At 42.8% G+C, this 18,912-nt stretch overlaps 1 protein-coding gene across 3 annotated transcripts in view; it reads left to right on the top strand.

The window, feature by feature from the left end:
- Positions 1–18,912, top strand: part of MAD1L1 (mitotic arrest deficient 1 like 1) — a 378,475-nt gene that overhangs the window by 250,118 nt on the left and 109,445 nt on the right. The window lies entirely within an intron of this gene.

The raw sequence follows: 18,912 nt of genomic DNA on the forward strand, positions 1-18,912 counted from the left end.
GCACTGCGAGGGGACCAGGCAGTTGAGTCACGCTGCAGAGCCCAAGAGATCTTACTGCTGTAACTCTCTTGCATCTACCTTGCCCTCAAAACATTTTTGTTAGAGAAGAGAAAAATAAAAGAGAGCTGAAGGTCTGCTTGGAGCTAACCTGTTGTGTTCCAGCAGCACGTATGCAGTCAGCGTCCTCCCTCGGATGAGGCTAAGAGGGCAGAGCTTTCCTCGAAGGCCATGCGTGCTGGAGACTTGAGACCCACTAAACAGCAGAGCCCTGGTTTAAAGAAAATACCCAGAAGAAAATATCTTTCACTGTTATGACACCAAAACTGTCTGAAAGTAGCTTGCGTGTTTTCCCATTGCTCAAACAATAGTACTTTATTACTGCTAAACACATGTTTGCTCCAGCATCTTATAGTGGATTATGGTGCTATATAGCCTTAAAAATATGACAGTGAGAAGTGTAGATGGGGTGGTTTATAAAGTGAAGAGCTGACTGGATGTTAGAGGTACAATGACAGTTTGTCACCGTTGTTAGTGGATGCTCTAAATAACGCATCAGCGTTAAACGCTTCCTGAGCGTTTAAGGAAAGCTGCCTTAGGAGCTTCCAGTCTGAGACCCCGGTGAGACTCGAGCAGTTCTTGGCGATAGTTCTTGCATTGCAATTTGAATTTGAAACGCACTGTTTTTTTTAAATTACAGCAGATGCTGCTGCCCAGTGCCCTTGTCTGTCATTATGCCCCTGAGTAGCCGGCACATCTAATGCTGCAGATCGGCGCGGGTGGCTGTGCCCCTCGAGCCCAGGGAGCAGCGAGCCGGTCAGGGGCAGAGAGGATGCAGAGGTGAGGTCAACTCTGAGTCTCTGCCATTGATGAATGGACCTCTGGGGTATCGTCTAAAGTAATTAGACTGTTTCTTCTGGGGGAATGCGTTCCTCACGTATGCCTCCTGTGATTTGTTATTCATCATTATTATTCTGCTGCCTTTCATGCAGCTGCTTTTAGCTGTTTGTGAGGTGTTCCTGTGCTGGGATGTTACCAGGTTTGTCTTTAGCTCGTAAGGGATACATTTTTAAAGCTGTTTTCTCTTCTGCCTTTGATTCTGACAGGAAAACAAACAGCTCACTGGGTTTCAGGGTGTTTTCAGCCTCTCATATATGTGATGCATTTTTTCCTTTTGCCCCAGTCCCACGCTACATCATTCTGACTTCTGGTCACCAACTCAGATGGGAGAGGAAATCAGTTGCAGACCTTAGCAGGGTGGGAAATACTTCAGTGTCACTTATCACAGTCCCAGAAGGGCCCTTTGCGTTCTCAGAGTGCCTGTAAGTGCATATGGAAGTGGTTAATGTAAACAAAATGGGGAAAACAGCTATGAGTGAAGGATGGAGGAGCCCTGCGGATGACTGTCTTTGAGACCGGGGCATGTATATAGTAAGCCAGGTTATATGTAGAGATCTTGGGTTTTTTCTTGTGTTTTATGTACTTGTGTGCATCACTGTCACGCACAGGGAACGTTGCTATAAATAGTCCTAAACCCTCCTTTCTGCTGCAGGAACATTCAGCAGTATGGTCGGAGGATGAAGACTGTATATATTAGGATGTGCAAGAGATGCTGAGGATGTTACAGCACTGACTGCAAGGTTAGCAGGCGTGTCTGAGCTGGCTTTAAATTAGACACGAGTGCCAGATTTGGCCTTCTTGCTGGGGCAGGGCAGAGGTCCTGGTGGGTTAGGGGACAACATATCAAGCACACTGTACAAGCTGCATCCATTTTTGCATTGACTCTATCCTGCTTAACTCATGCAGCATCCGCAGTGTGGATGCAACAGCTGTTCCAGGAGTGGTTTAATGACATGGATTCACATGGCCAGAAAACTTACACTGTCTCCTTCTGGATAAGAAATGGAAGATCCAGCTTGCACTGTTTTCTTAGGATCTCAACAGCTCTGCCCACAGGAACGGCTGCCATATGCCTTCCATTTTAGTATATTTTCAAGGTGTGAAATGGGGAGCATGTGGCAGAAACTCCCTCTGCTCTCTTTGTCACTGTGCAATTGGCTGCCTTGGGGAGGGAGGTTTATTGTACATAATAAGGGAGCAGGTTTCAGTGAGGTTTGTGGAGCTGTTTCTGTACAAAAATAACAAGAATTAGAATTTTTCTTGCACCCCTTTCTGTCAGCTGCAATACCCATATGTCTGTTTATCCATCTCATTCATATGACACATGCGAGAGGCAAATTCAGTTCTCTGAGCTTTTGGGGTGGGAGGTCCCTCGTGTCAGAGTTGAATGGGATGAGGGGAGACTGAGGAGAGAGTAGAAGTGTGGATAAAAGCTGGGAAGACAACAAAGGTCATGTGTAAGTTTGTATTTTGCCTTTTGACAGACAGAGTCAAATGTAAGATTTTATTGTCCTATTTTGCCATCTTACCTGAATAGCTTATTGGCAGAGGTGAGGGATTTGGGTGGCCTCTAGCCAGTCAGGTTTGCTGTGTTCAGCAAGCTTATGTGATCTGCAATAATTATGCTTAAGGTTCAAAGAATTATAATTATACCAACCAAAAAAAGGCATTAAGGACAATGATGTTGATGGTTTTGATAATAATGTATCTGCCATTATTAAATTCATTCATTGGGCTGGAGTGCAGCACGTTTTTTCTGATCATGGTTCCGACTCCTGGATAGGTAATAAGGAAATTATTACTGTGGACGTTAAAGCTCATTAAATGTGACTCTATTAAAAATCAAGGTTATGCTGGACTTTAAATCTCTTTGAGCATAGCTGCTGGAGGCTGCAGCACAGCCTGGCAACTTGCCACGTAGTTCAGTGGTCCTTTCCTCTCGTTTACGCCATAATAGTCTCTGTTAAAATGGGTACCAGGGCTGTTGCAAAGGAGAAGTTTGAACAACGTGAGCTATAACAACATGCTGTCCTTTTTCAAAGTATAAATTTGCACGTGGGGTTGTGCGGTATTAATGGGGCAGATCTGTGGCGGCCACGTTACAGGAATGGGCTGTAACTTTATGGATGTTTTGCTTCTCTCCCGGTGGCTGTGTGGGTCCGGGCTGTGTAAGAGCAGGGTGTACCAAGGTCAGGCTGTCATCTAGGGAGAGGCTCTGAGTCTTCCTGTCTCTGAAACAGGGATGCAGATTGTAACAGCTTTGGAAAGGTGGCGTGGGGCATCACTGCCCAGATTTGGAATCTGTTATAGTTCTGTGTTTCTCTTTCCTGTATTCTTCACACCTTCCCCCCCACACCTTTTGTATTTCAGGCTGCATCTTCTGCTTTTTTTCTTCTAGCTCCATAGCTTTTCTTGTTTTTTTTTTTTTTTTTTCTGTTTCTCTCCAGGTCATTTCTATTTAGATCTTCCTTTTTTATCATATGTTGTCCTGGTGGACCTCTTGATTTTTCTTTTCTGGTGCTGCTAGAGATGGAGTTTGGTCTTATTTGCAAGCAAATAGGTAGGTGGCAGCTAATGGGGAGCTGACAGATGTGTAATGCCTTGTGTATTGTAGCAAAGCATAAGTAGAAATGAAAATGCTTCAGGTGCTGATTATTTCCATTTGTGTTCTCATCTTAAAAGTAGTGTATTTGGAGGTAGGAATGGATGACCCGTGGAAACTGATTCCTGACTAAAGAATGCAGTAATGTGAATTTTCCATGAGCTCTCATGATTTATTGCTATCCTGTAGGTACAGTGGCTTCTTTCATGCAGCCTCTCCCTGCGAGAAAGAGGAAAAGTGGTTTTAATATTCTTGCTGTTGAGAGACAGGCTGGCACCCCTACCAGGAAGGAAGATGGGGAAATCAACTCTGGATTCAACCATCTATGGAGAATTTTGGAAGTGAACTATTTTCCTGAACATAATCCCACCAAAAAAGGAAAGCTATTAATCCAGCTCAATGGTTTCACTGTCCTTTTTTTGCCTTGTTAGGAAAAAGTAGGAAAAGGGGGTCCTTGATGAAGGACTGGAGAATCTCACTCTAAGGCAGGTGTTTGACCCTAACAGAGATGCTACATCTGGTGTTCAGCAGAGGCTGTCTCCAGCATCACTGCCATGTCACGGCCTTGTAAAAATATAATTAATTGGAATTAAATTGGGTAATGAATTAATATTAAAATAATCTAATCTTGTTGAAGTGACAAGCCAGAGATGGTAAAATTTGTCACTGTCCCAGCATGCTTGTGCTTCTGATGAATGTGTTTCTGAGTACAGAAGGTGACAAAAAAGGAGCAGATGGAATTTAGAAGTTGCCATTCTCCATCCACAGTTGGCTGAGCTGTTGGTGCTTGGAAGCTTTGGTGCTTCCTACCATCTGTGTACAGGAAATCCACACATGATGAAGGCTGCACCTGCAAAGGAAACCTGAGTCCACCTGATGAAGGATTTTTCTGTGACCTTAGTCGTTGGTGGGTGCACACGTGCAGGCACAGCGTCCGTATCTCACTTTGTGCTGGTGGCTCCCAGCATCTCGCTGGTCAAACGAGGTTGGGCCAGGTGTGTGCATAGAGGGCAACTCTTTGTCAGTCACATAATGCCTCTTCCTAAAGCAGAGGAAGGATTCATTAGGTGACACTTCTTTCAGTGATGTTTAACATGCCAATTCCCCTTCAGTCTGTAGTGAAGGAATTGCCTTCTTTAGAAAGAGATTCAAAGTGAAAGTCCAGGCCATTTGCTGTCTTCAAATGTTAAGGGACTTTTGGTAAGAGCAGGATGTTAGCCTTTGTGCCCTGCCTGTATTTCAATAAATTGCTTTCTGCATTTCCTGATTTCTTCTGAAGCTTACAAAGAGCTTGTCTTTGCCTCTGGTGTTTTGCCGTGCACTGATGAAGTTCTGTCCTCTTTCACTCCAGAGATGGCCACATGTTCTTGATGGGGGAAAGAAATCATTCCCTACTGCTACCTGCATCAGAAACGTTGCATAACTTTAATGTGCAAAACACAAATGATATGGAAAGTAGTGCGCAGGACGAGTGTTATTAGCAGCAGTCCTTGGGAGCTGCTTTGCCTGACCCACTCGGAGCCCGCCTGCCTTCCCATGCTGACTCTGCAGCTGAAGAGCAGTGCCTCCGTGGGGCCATCCCCTCACCTCTCAGCTAGTTATTATCATTATTGGCTTTACGGTGCTAGTTTCTCTACTGCAAGACATTTAGACCACTCTGGGACCTGAATAGTATATTAAGACTGGGAATAAGCTGGTAGTTTAAATAGAGCTTACGCTGATTTCCTCCCTTATCATCCATATCCCTTTGTCCCAGCCCAGCACTATAGGTAACGAGGTGGGGCTGCTAAATATGCCTGTTTTCCTAAAAGACTATAGCCAAGCTGGGACCTCCTGTACTTCAGTATTCAGCAGAGTTACAGTGGTTGGTGAGCAGAGTCTATAAAACCCTTTTACATTACAATGGTGTTAAAAGATCCGGGCAACCCAGCCACAAGGGGAAAATACCTTGAAACCTTCGTGTGTTCTGACTCAGCAGCAGTGTGGCCTTTGATGGTAAATGCTCTGCACTACTGAAGTCAGCACAGGCGCTTATAAAGAACCAGGTTTCCTGGCTTGAATGAAAGTATAGTACCTCAAGAGGGCTGAAAGAAACGTTCCCTGGTTAAAAAAAAAAAAAAAAAAAAAAATTGCTTTTATCATATACAGCATTTGTCATCCAGATAGATTCCCAAGTTTTTCTGGAGATAGCACAGATATGAAGTCATGCAGCACTGAATATATTGAAAACAGTGTGCCCTGCCTGTGGCAGCATGCCATGAGTCTGTTAAACAACCAGAGAGAATTGCCCCCGAGCACGACTTAATCTGTGTGCTGGAAAGGACGGGGACATGAGCCATGAGCGGGCAGACAAGGGTTGCTGACCGAACAAAACCCCAAGGATGCCTGAAGCCTGCAGCTTCTTGTGAAACTGTGATGGGAGGTGCCAGTGAGACATTGCTGGGACTTTCAGACTCCGGCTGCTGTCCAGGGAGCCAGAGGTTTGTAATAAATCCTGTAAGGTAGTTCTGTTGTAGCTACAGAATGTGTAAAACTCTGTGTCAGTCAAAGGTTACTATCCAGACTGTACCTAGCCTTCACAAAGAGCAAAAGAGCTGCAGGATTTCTTCCTGGCCCCTCTTTTCCACCCAATTCACCTGTGGAGTTACTGGAGACCTCGGTATTTCTGCTTTTATAAAAGGCAGGCTGTGAACCTGCATAATACCTACATACAGCTCCAGTGATTCCTACAAGATATTTTTTTAAAGCATATCCTACCCCTCTTGCTAGGCACTGTGTAGAAGTTGATTTCAAATTATTTCATAGAAGCAGAAGCCTTGCTTCAGGGAGAATAAAGCCACTTTATGAAGAAAAAAAGTAGTAAAGTAAGTTGGGACGGAGAAGGAAATGGAAAAGAAAATAAAACAGTGTTTGTGATGAGGGGGACCATATTTAAACACTGAACTATGAGAACATCTACAGTGGTTTCTGTAGCACTATGAGGAAGGAGTCCCCCAAGGGAAGGGTCCTCTGGGCTTAGACAACCTGCCTTGAACCTGAGTGTAATGGAAATGAGTAGCACTGCAAAAAAACACTGCTAGGAAGAAGGTTGCTTGTTTCCTAGGTGGATGTATTTTCCTTCTTCAGTACTGATGCAATAAAGTCGTGTTACATCTGAAAAAGAAGAGGTCACCTTTGCTGACATAGATGGGAAGGTTAGAGGTAGCTAATGTCATTATAGATAGGCATGTAGCAAGGTTAGAGGGAACTTCTGGGAGCAGATAAATCAAGAGAAAATCTGTGGAGAAACCTGGACTGACAGGGAGTATTCTGTCTCCTCCTGGCTGACTCTATATGTGGTTCTGGAGGAGAACTGCTGATAGAAACAATATTTTTAAGCCTGCTGACTTGGGTTTCTATTTCCCAGTTCATCAATAGCTGAGTGAAACATGAAGTGACCATTAGGAAGAATTGTTCTCACTACCAGGAGTAACCCTCCAGAAGTAGCTGTGCTCCTTCATTTATGACCAGGGGAAGTTCAGAGCCTTTGCAAGGAGAGAAATCAATGAGCAGCAGAAAGAGCCGAAACCTTTATCTCCCATCATCTAACCTCTTCCCACCTCCCAAGTCCCTATAAAACACCATCAAATTTGTACCATACAGAAACTGTCACATTGCAGATAGTACCCTTCATGGCTGTAGTTCTTCTGCAACCCTCTGGTTCTTCTATATCCCTCTGTGCTGATGGTTTCTTTATCAAACGTAGACAAGCCAACAGGCTGTTGAACTTTATGGGTCTTGGTAAACCTTGGCAGCTGTGTTTTCCTGCTTGGGTATTTGAGTCAAGCTCTCGTCGTTTGGTTGTTGCCTTCTTGGTGGCCATGTAGCAGTCATGATGCTTCTGCTAGATCTCTCCAGTCCAGCATTTCTCCTGAAGGGAAGGAAATGCAGCATTATCTGCAGCTGCCCTTGGATCCTGTGGCATTGTGATATGAGCTGCCTCTTGCAGCAGTTTGCATCACAGAGCCGCTTTTGATTAGGACCAATGTGCCGTAAGGCTACTGGATGTACACAATTGAAAATGCTCTTTCATTCATCAGCAGGATCGAGAAGAAAGGCTCGTGCTGATGTCTCAAATTCAGGCCGACACGATTTCCCTGACATTAAAAAAAACAGCCTGCCAGCGTGGTAGAGTGTTCCGGCAGGAGAGAGCCTCAGATCTCTGCTCGGCATCTTGTCAATGTATTGTTTCTCCTGGAAATTAAAGCTTGCTGCCTTTGTGAACAGTAGAGAGTAGAGGAAATCTAGTCGAGGAACTTTGCAAAGGGTGTTGAGGTTACCGGAAACGTCTTGAAAAGCCTTATGCTGGCAAGATGAATGTCCCTTCCAATGGGGATGTTTATTAAGTTCAGGAAAGATGATAGGAATGGGAAAATACTGAACTTATTTACACTTTCCCACTCAGTACTATCCAAGATGGCAGTATTCTTGTTATGGCAGGTTCATAATTGGAAAAAAAATCACTGAATTTACTGTTTTTCTCTGGAGTCCTCATTTCAATCTCCATGTAAGTATACGTGGCCGGGAGCTGAAATCTGACTGCCTTCACAGAATAAATAGGGACTCCTTAACGCTGAATCCCAAATGAAGTGGGGTGAATGTGTAGACTGAGGAATAAAGTGTGTCTACTCGTTCCACATTTTAAAAGGGGAACATACAACTAAAATTCAGAATCCAAAGGATAACTTTTTGCACAGGCTGTTTTTCTGGTTTACCCACCTGTCTCTGTGGGAAGCTGTTTTTTTCCTGGGAAATACAGTTTTTCAGTTGAGTTCACAATATTTCTTCACTTACTCTGATTATTTTGGGGCTGTAAATGAAGTAAAATAAGGCTGCTTCAATATTCTAGAGCAGCGGCTGTGTTTAAGAAGTTTATATTTGATGAGTAAGTTGATGACATTGCATTATGTGAATTTGATGTGCAAACTTGTCACTAAAGTGTAAACATAGTGACAGCAGGACCAGCAATTCCCAGCCTAATCAAGTAAGCCGAGTAACACATTCTTTGAGCTATAGAGTAATAGAGACTGATTTACATATTAAAATGAGAGAAGCTACACAGATCCAACAATTAAGTTGATATTTTAATTGCATAAAAGTCAGGAGATTCAAAGTTATGTTTGTTGCATCAGTTTATTTGTCACCCACATGTATTTGTAGTGTTTTTAATGACTTACATTAGTATGAAACTAATGTGTATTAAAGTACATGAAATGTTAGCCATGGAAGAAAGGAGAGCTTTGGATTTGCTGAGTTAGAAAGCAGACCAAGAGAGTCGAGAGTTTCATCATCTGTTCAAAAAGAGTGCAAACAAATTTCAGGTAATTTCTTTCTTAATATTCTAGCAGACATGTTGGGAGGGAGGGAGAGGGAGCTATATTCAAATGCAATGGAAAAAAATTCCTGTTGATCTCAATAGACCTTGAATTATATCCTTAACTTCTTGTTTTCTTTTTAAGGAATAAGCTTTATTGAATTGCAAATTCACACAAATGCACTAGTACCACTAAGAATTACATCAATATATGGATTCTGTCCTTGGTGTTTATGCTGGTTTCACAGTACTGATCTTGCATTCAGATAAGTGAGCACGTATACAGCTACCCTTATCTCCCCATGCTGATGTTCTGATATATGAATGCTTGTTCCCTGCGCTCACAAAAAGCTATTCACCTGCCAAGCCTGACAATTTTTTTATAATCCTTCTTTGAATTAGACTACAAAAAGAATGTGTTTGAAAAGGTTAACTAATGGATACACTTTTTTTCCTGATGAGGAAAAGAAAAATGGTGAAGTGCTGAAAAATGGTCAAGCAGAGTTTTGATCAGGCTTTTCTAGTCAAATACATTCTAGGTGGTCAGCAAGTAGGAGAAATGTTAATCCATAGTGAATTCGTTTAGAATGGAGAACATTTATTTGGAAAGCAATCAGCATATAAAAGCAGACACTTGTAATTACTTTGCCATCTTAATCATGGCACTGACATCAGTACCATGATGCGATAATGTTGTGATAGCCTTTTGAATGCAGTGCTGACATGAGAATGTCAATGGGAAGGGAGAGAAGCCTCTCTCAGTATCTTCACACCTATCAGCCTGGTTTGCTAATGTCCGGGTATTCTGGGAAGCTTGTCCAATGGTTACTAATCACACGTTATCCTAAACCAAAAGGCGTAAGACCCTCTGAGCTCGTTTGGAAAAAACCCAGCCCCTTGCAATCCCCTTGGGAACCCGCCGGTGGCCAGGACCGCGGCCGGGGCGCTGCTGCGGTGGGTGAGCTGCCGGCACGGCACAGGGCAGTACGTAGGTGGCAGCTGCACGGTGCTGCCTTTGATACGGTCATCTCGTGCTTCTGGTGTGATTTTGTGCCAAGGAGGCAAAGGCATGGGATTAAATCACAGCAAGTCTTAAAACTCAGGGGAAGGTCCTGTCTGTCCATGAGGGATTTCTGAGCATCTGGGAGCAAAGCTACCTGGTGTGGTTTATGAGTCACAGCAGCTGATGCAGTGTCCACTCGTTATTTCAGTGTTTCTACATTTTCTCCATTTTGGTGCCAGGTTTTCTGGCATGATCTCCAGTTAGAGAGCAGTAAGTCAATCCAGCCTCCATTAGGGAAGAACAGATTAATTCTTATATACCTCCAGCTCGATGGATGAAAATCAGACAGATGAAAAGCTGGTTGAAATCAGATTCACGAATTGCCTTTTCACTCTCTGGCAGTCTAAGTGTGTTTCTGTCCGTATTGAATAGAAGAGTCTTGATGCATCCTGTTGGAGTACTGTAGCGTGGTGGGTTATTGGGTAGGTATGCAACTTTGTAAAGTTACCTTCAGCGATGATCAGATACCATCACAGGTGGGCAGCAGAAGTATTTAACTTAAATAGATCAGAGACTTCCATAAGGAAGGGCCGTAGACAGCAGCAGCATCCACCTTCACTAGACTGTGGATGTGTCATCAAAAATCTCGCAGCTAGTGGCATCAAAGGCGATGTGCAGATCTGAAAGATTCAGCAAAGGTTTTCTGAATAGGCTGATAATGATGACGGCGTGTGATTCCCCTTTTAGACTGCCATATTGCAATGACTTCCCTGAAATGAGGCAGAATTTAGGCAAGGGAAAGTTTCCGTCTTGTTTTACAAAGTGGTAAAAATAAATCCTAGGTTAGAACTGGTGATGTTAGATCTGCATAACAGATGTGGGCTAAAGGCATTTTCATCATCAGCCACTATTTGAAGTAACTCCTGGTCAGGTTGTTTCCATGATAATGTCCCTTCCTCGGGACGTGGCCAGTGTGCTGATGCATTTGCAAGCTCCCCTCAGAATGTATTTGCACTCCCATGGTGCCACAAGGAGTAGCAGAGATTACTCTTCACTTCCATTTCAAAGCACTTCTTTCTACTATAGGATCCTTCACATTTTACAACCTGAAAAACCCACAGGAGGAGGAGGGGAGCATTACCATGTGCTTGTACTCTGGAGTCCCTAGGAAGTTTTTGGAGAAATGAAAAATTTTAAGCAGAATGTTCCCATGTATGCAAAAGTCTTTATCTGCAAGGTGATGTTCTAAGACAAATGGAGCAGATTTAAAGCAAATGGCATCTTACTTACACCTCAAGTAGCTCTGAGTCCTAGGCTGCTAACCCCAACAGTTAGACATAAATAAGGATAAAAATTAGAATTACACATATCCCATGTATTGCAGCATGTTGAACGCTGCTGCTCTCCTCTCTCAAAGGTGGAGTGAATCAGGCTGTTCCAGAAAACCAGGGCAAGTGAGCAATTAGCAAGAGATACAGAAATAGTGTTTAGGAAGGTATAAATTTGCTCCGAGAGCTATAAAATGTCCTTGTTTTGCTCTTGTTTTAGAGTGGGGATGTTTGACTTAACAAAAGCTGACTAATTCTTTGTTTTTTCCCTTTAATGATCAGAATTCAGGGGAGGGCTGGCTGTGACAGGCAGGAGAAAGTGTTGCCATGAAAGCGAAGCTCTTTTTAATTAGAAAGCCCCTTGGATGATTTACTTTTTAGTGATTTGAGTGCTGGCCGGTTAGAATATGTCAGCAATACTGACCAGCATGATGCAGTCTTGTCAGCGCGGGTTCTGTTTTGCTCTTCAGACATCAAGAGGTGAAGCCTGCTCCAACAAGGAGAGTGTGTGATGAGGGAAATTATAACTGCAGCCAGCCGTGCTAGCAGCTTCACCATCTGCTGTGAAGTCTCTGCCTTGAATGCCAGTACTTGTGGTAGCAGGCATAATGATGATAATATTTTCCACTTCTGTAGCACCCTCCATCTAAAGGTCTCTGAGTATGCTAGAGATACTAATTAAGACTCGCAGCACCCATGGGGAGTGGTCATGAGTCTCCATGCTAGTTTTTCTTGCTTGCAGAGTCTAAAGAGATTGTGGCACTAATCTTTGGGCAGCGATTCCTTCCATCAGGCAGATCTGGAAGAACTGAAAAACTCTCATACTGTTGTTAGTTTAAATCAGAGCTGTATTAGAGGGGCAGTCTGACTCCCGTTAACCTGCTGGAGTGTAAGGCAGGGACTGAGCTTCATGCTCCTGAGTGGGCTTGGTGGGGGGAGCCACAGGAGCTGGGTCTGCCGTAGCTGTTTTGGAGTTTCTTACAGTGGAAGTCATGGAGTAGGTCTTACAGCTCGAGCCCAGTCCTTAATATGTGGCCTTTTGAGGAAACTGGGCTCTTAAGATCAGACTGCAAGCACTTAGTGTAGTGCTCTACTTGTAAAAAAGTCATAGAATCATAAAATAGGTTGCTTAGAGCCCCGTCCGACCTGACCTTGAATGTTTCCAGGGATGAGGCATCTACCACCTCTCTGGGCAACCTGTGCCAGTGTCTCACCACCTTCATCATAAAAAATTTCTTCCTTATATCTAGTCTGAATCTACCCTCTTTTAGTTTAAAACCATTAGCCCTTGTCCTATTGCAATAGGCCCTACAAAAAGTTCTGTCCTGATCTTTCTATAAGCTCCCTCTAAGTACTGAAAGGTTACAATAAGGTCGCCCTGGAGCCTTCTCTTCTCCAGGCTGAACAACCTCAACTCTCTCAGCCTTTCCTCATAGAAACATAGGTGTTCCGTCCCTCTGATGTAATTTTTTGTAGTGTATTTTAGTATTTTAGCATGCAGCCAACAAAGTCCAAAGGGCTCAGTCTTTCTTGTAGAAGACTAACAGGAAAGCTTTTCCATAATCTCCATTTCCACAGTCTGTAGGAAATGGATCAGTAACACTGTACAGACCATTGGGAAGCAGTAAGCGTATGAGAAATGGAGAAATTTGACCACAAATCTTTAATGCATGATCCCAACACTCACACTCCTGGATTCAAAAGTGTGTTCCCATGAAGATCCGTTTAATGTGCTCTTCAGTTGGGCAGAGCTGTGTCAGTGAAGCTCTTCCTTCCCCCAAATGCAAGGTGTAAAATAAATGCTCCTGGTTAAGATCAAAGATACACCTACTATTCACCATCTCTAAGAGGAAAAATACTGTTGACAGGTATCATTATATGGTGTGTAAGTGTATTTGAGGCTATTAAAGACAGTTATCATCAGAGATTTATACATTACAGGTTAAAATGGGGGAGGCTGGGGGAACAAATCCTTGCTGCGTTTAATTATTGCTGGGTGCTGCATGCACTTTTCTCCATTATTTACTTAATCTTAAATGCCAGATGCTAAAGGGCACCAGCATCAATTAACTGCTTAATTAGACTTGCAAAGAAATCATGTAATTTAGTTATAGGCAAATAAAAAAAAAATAAAAAAGAAAAAAACACTCAGAACAGAAGCTCAGGGCTCTCTTTGCAATAATTTTTAAAGCTCCCTGCATACATTGTTTGCTTTCATTGCTTGCTGGAAACTCTTTGGAGCACTCTCTGTGCCGCTTGCCCCGTAGGGAGGCAAATGGCTGGACACAACCTCACTTGTTCATTGCCATTCTGAGCGGATTTAGCCACAGCTTGCTTTGTTACTCTCCAAATCCTTTCAGTAGAGGTTTGGATCAGATGCCCTTTGCGAGGACTTGTGTGACGCCCCATCCTGATGCCCAGGAGAACCTGGCCTTCGCCCTCCCGTTGTGGTCTGCGTTCCCTTCGGTGCCCGCTCTGGGTGCCAAGGCTGGTGAAGGCCACGAGCCGTCTCCTGTTTCTGCTAGGAGGACTTTTGTGCTGAACACATTTTCGTATTTTGCAGTATATTTTAGTATTTTAGCATGCAGCCAACAAAGCACTCTATCTTTAGCAAAAAGAGCTCCGCTTCCCTCACTGCAAAAAAATAGGAAGCAAGATGCCTTTATTCCATTAGTTCCCACTTGTATGAATAAGAGTGTTCACAGCAGTGAAGTGCATTCATTTTTGTTTCATCAAGGCCTACAACTCTGAATCTTTATCTTGCAAATTACCTTAACAGAGTCATAATCAATGCCTTGTGCTTGTGTATACGCAATTCTTCTTCTGTAGGTGCTGCTGCCGTTCTGACTCTGTTACCACTGTTCTCACTTCAGTATCAGCAACATTGTCATTTAAGTGCCTTTGCACCATCCCCTGTTCTACAACTTTGTTTTGTAGTGCCTGGATGTTGGAAGCTGCTGATTTATTTTTTCTCAGATGTCCTGAAACCCTTCTGAAAACAATGTGGTGTTCAGTTTCTCAGAGCTTTGTTCTCCCTCCGTGCCTGTGCTGTCTCAACACTGTTCTTTTCCTTTCTGAAAATATGACCTAGCCCTCACAGAGTTCCTTATTTCTTCAAAGCACTGTATAAACATTATCTAATTAAGTATATATAACATGCCCTAAAGAATGTTAAGGGAAAACTGCAGCACAGCATTGAAGTTTCCAGTCACTTGATCCACTGTAAAATCTGATTGAATCACTAATTATTTTTCAAAATGCTGTGCCTAATGACATGTATCAAGACAGGAGGATCAGAGCTGCAGCCAGAAGCAATGGGAGCTGCCGCCAACGAGAGGGGCAGTGAGGTAAGTTCAGAGTTAGTTCTAGACTTGGCTTGGATATACACACTAAGGTAATAAACAAAATGACAACAAAAAAAAAGAGGAGCTGCAGCATTTGGATCTTTCCTGTTTTGATATATATAATCAGCTCTACATTTCCTGTTGAAATGTTCATTAAAATTACAGCCCCTGTGATTATGCAGCTGCTTAATTCAAATCAATGGGGCTCCTGAAACAATTTCAGATATTTTTAAATACTGCTGTACAACTTCCTTGTTTACAATGTTATGATTAAGTAACTTTTTTCTAAGTCATCTAAAGCATTAATAAAAATCTCTTAAGCTTTCCTCTAATGTTTTTTTACTCTGAGCGGCTGCAAATAATGCAAACCTTGCTTTATGGCTTTATCTTTTACTTCTTAGTGCAGCATGTCTATTTGTATTGATAACTAAACCAGAAGTCCAATTACACAAGTTCTTTATAATTCCTAGTAAGCCATAATTGACTTCTTTTGTTTTGGAATCCTAATACAAATAAATAAAATTAATAGAGCAGCAGAATAGATAGCATTAAGAGTACAACAGCCATGCCTTGCTTCCAGCTCACTAACTTTTGGAAGCAACAGTTGATAATGTCTATCAGCTAAATTACCTCGATGTTATAACTGTCGCATGGCTGTCCAGAAGGAAGATTATAATGCCCAAAGGGTCAAGATACTTCAGTAGGTTTCATACTGAAAGAGAGGTCATTTTAGTTTTACTGGAAAGATACTTTCAAGGTAATTTCAGCTCTTCTGCTTTGGAATGCTTCAGGGTGATGCCAGGGTTCTAGTTAAGTTTGTTTTAATGGCTTTGGGTTTATTAACTTTTCGCTTTTCTAATAACTCAAATCTCTTTTACTGTTTCAGAAGCCTTGGCACAATTCTGATGTATTTAAGTTGCAAACATTACAGGAAAATACCTAAATCAAAACATTGTGGGAGAGAGACTGTGTGAAGGAGCAGATGTTTACAGTCTCCGACTTCTGTGGTTGAGAAAAAGCAAACATGTTTCTATAAAAATTCAAGGTGGTAAAAGCATTTTAGTTGCCTGTAGTTTTGTGCTTCACCTGCCTGTGAAGGTGTTTCTTTAGTTGTCTTTCGCTTTTATTACCTCACCCCAGCTGCACTTACTAACTCCCTTGTTTAACTCCACTTGGTTATGGTCCCACTGGGGTGCCAGGAGCGAGGGAGAAGCAGCAGGTCTGGCACGGCTCAGAGCTGGCGCTCATGGTTGCTTAATCCCTCGCTGAGCACATCTGCTGAGCTGGTGCTGCCAGGTCAAGCATCGGCATGGCCAGATGTGAACGGCTGCAGATGTTATAGCACCGCGGTGTGGTTGAGCCCAGATGCTCGGCTGCCAGGCTGCCAGTGCTGCTGCCACCGTTACAGCAACATCCCTCCTCATGAAAAGGGGGGATAATGTAAACTGTGCAGGTCAGAATTGGTCAGTGCTGTCTGCTGATTGCTAACTGTATCATTATTGGGTTTAGAAGTAGACAAATATTTTAAATGAACTCTTGTTCTTTGGTGCTGAAGAAGTAGGATGCAGCCTGTAGGTCAGAGAAGTGAGTATTGTCATTTAGATATCATCTCGTGTGTCCTCATGGTATTCAGAACTTGTACGTCCATTGAAAATTTAAGGTAAATGCTTCAGATGTGGACATGGAAAGGGAATGAGAAAGAAGAGGACAGGAAAGACCAAAGCCTTTTCTTATTTTAACAGAGAGTAGATTGAATGTGATTTGGCCACTGCACCTTAATGGGTAATCCCCACTCTGAGCCTCAGATGAAAAGAAAAAAATCTATAAGTCTAGGGATAATGCAAGAGGATTTTTGCAGACTTTTCTCAGATGTGAAGTAAGCTACTGAATAGCACAGCCTTTAATGATAACTTTTTCTTCGAGCACAGAGCTAATTCATTGATTTAGCCTGGTTGGGTAAATCTATTTTTCGTTGCTTGCAGATCCCACGCACACAGACCTTTTGTGTGTACCGTTTTTTCCTTTCCCTGCTTATCTCTGAACATATATTTTTTCCTAAACTTCTGGCTGACCTGTCCCAGCAATGCCATGCATGCCAGCATCACAGTCTCCGTGGCACTTGGTGTCATTGACCCTAGTGGGAAGAGTTCACAGCAGCAGAGACTGAAATCTTTAAACCCAAAACTGAAACGAATCCTTGTCATGGAAGACTGCAGTGCAAGAGAGCAGATTTCTCTGTGTGCTTGCTCCCTGGGTGTGGTGTGGATTGTTGGAGACCAAGAGTCAAGTTTACCTATATGCTATGCTCTATGCTCTTTTTCTATACCAAAATATTCTCCTTGGTGACTAAGCACCATGGATCTCAGTTTCTTGACTGATCTTATTTCAAACAGGCTAGGTCCTGCACCGCTAAGGCAGAGTTTGGTTCAGAGCTCTCAGGAGTTAGAGAGACAGAGGAGTTCAAGCAATGCCAAGAAGCAAGAGGATCTTCCAAACAAACAGGCAGGAAGGAGGGAATCTATAGGCTGTGTACGGAGAATTCAGACTTCATCTGAAAAAGAAAAATAGTGATATTCTGGGGTAGGCTGTTCTTTGAGCCTGCTACAGCAGTTGGTGTCGGCAGGGCTTGCTGCAATAAGCATGTCAGCCTCTCAGGATTCCAAAGTGCTCTGTAAACTTCACAGCAATAGGAAATACGCACCGGGATTGCTTCATCCATCACTAAAATGCATCCACGGCTAGCATGAAATATAGTAACTGCTTAGTGCCATACAGGAACCATCCTTATGGCAGAAAGTGAGAAGTGTCTTTTTAACTTGAAAGTGGAGGAGGCAGAATGCAGTTATGCGAATGGCATTTGTACAGGACATGAGTGCTGATACCACAGTCCTGGTTCATGCCCTCGTCCCCAAATAAAAATGCCTCTTCAGGAAAGCACTTGGCCTCTTCTGTAATGGTCCAGGTCTAAGTTTCTTATCTTCTCTGAAAAATGGTAATATCCACAGCATAGTGTGTTCCCTGCCATAACCTTTAGTTCATTACTGATTCAGAGAGTGAGTACGGCTATTGAATCAGTGGGTTGGGACCAAGCTAAAGGTTGGGATTGTGTCTATGTACATAAAAGCAAGTGTAACCTCTTCTTCTTTCCAAAAACACTAATATGTGGAGATGTAAAGGTTCATATCTGAATTCTGCTGCTCTGACATCAGGGTTGTGAAGCAAGCAGGTAGGAAAAGACAGTTTCCCTGTTGGGGAGAATCACATCAAGGGACTGATAGAGTTTAGGAGATATCAGGCACAGACATACAGCCATTGTTATTGTCCACAGTGGAAGAAAATATGTTTCTGCCAGCAAGAGCAGACAATACCTGGGAACAATTTGAAAATCCAGGCTAACTCCCATAGCTTGCTGGCCTCCAAGATAACGCTTTTACCTGTGTCTTGTATCCCACTGCAAAGGTTTCCTGCTGCTGTTTTTTCCAGCTCATGCTTACTTGCCACAGTCTCTGTGCCTCCAGCAGCTTTTGAACTAACTTTGCACTTCTTCAAACTTTTTTTTTTGCCTTTTGTAGTTTGACTTGTGTGATAGAGGACTGAATGCCTTGCATCTGTAGGGAAAGACAGTCTCTCCTTCAAGAAATGCATGGATTTATATACCTCTGCTGTGTGTTAAATTGAAGGACTCTGTTATTTGGGATTTCTCAATTGTTAAAACATTCCAATGCCTGTCATTAGCGAAGGGGCATTAGGTTGACAGTACCAGTTTCTCAGTCTCCCATATTTATTCACCTGCATCAGTTCTGCTCAGCTTAATTTTAATTATAATCCACTGGGTCACCTGTCCTCCATCAGACTGTTTTCTCTAAGGTTTTGGTTCATTAGAACTTTATTATAGAGTTAATTTTATTTTCTAAAGCCATCAAATTCAAGGCTGAGCTATGAATTTTCCTGTTAAACAGGAAGATACCCCAGGTCTGTGCTATGATTCAGCAGATTCTGTGTTCTCAGCCCAGGCTGTCACCAGATCAGTGCTGTCGAATTAAGTAGCATCTTTGACTTTCTTTTCCTTAGCTCCTCTATCTGTAAAATGGAGACAGTGCTAATCTCTCATTTGTGTAACTCTGTAATGTTTGTCCGGCACTTCAAAGATGCCAAATACAGTAAAACTGCCAAGCAGCCTTTCACTAACAGGATTGATGATTTACACCTAAAATGCTCATTTTTGTGCTAAAAGAAGATCACCTGAAAGATACTGCAGTTGGAACCAAACCAAGGAAGGGGGGGAGGAGGAAACCATCTGTTACACAACAGCAAAAATGTTTCAGGGCATTCGCCTGGGAAGCTCTGGGTGACGAGTTTGGAATATGAAGGCTTATTTATATGGA

Source organism: Tyto alba, unplaced genomic scaffold, assembly GCF_018691265.1.
Source record: "Tyto alba isolate M040663 unplaced genomic scaffold, T.alba_DEE_v4.0 Super-Scaffold_28, whole genome shotgun sequence".
Classification (NCBI taxonomy): domain Eukaryota; kingdom Metazoa; phylum Chordata; class Aves; order Strigiformes; family Tytonidae; genus Tyto; species Tyto alba.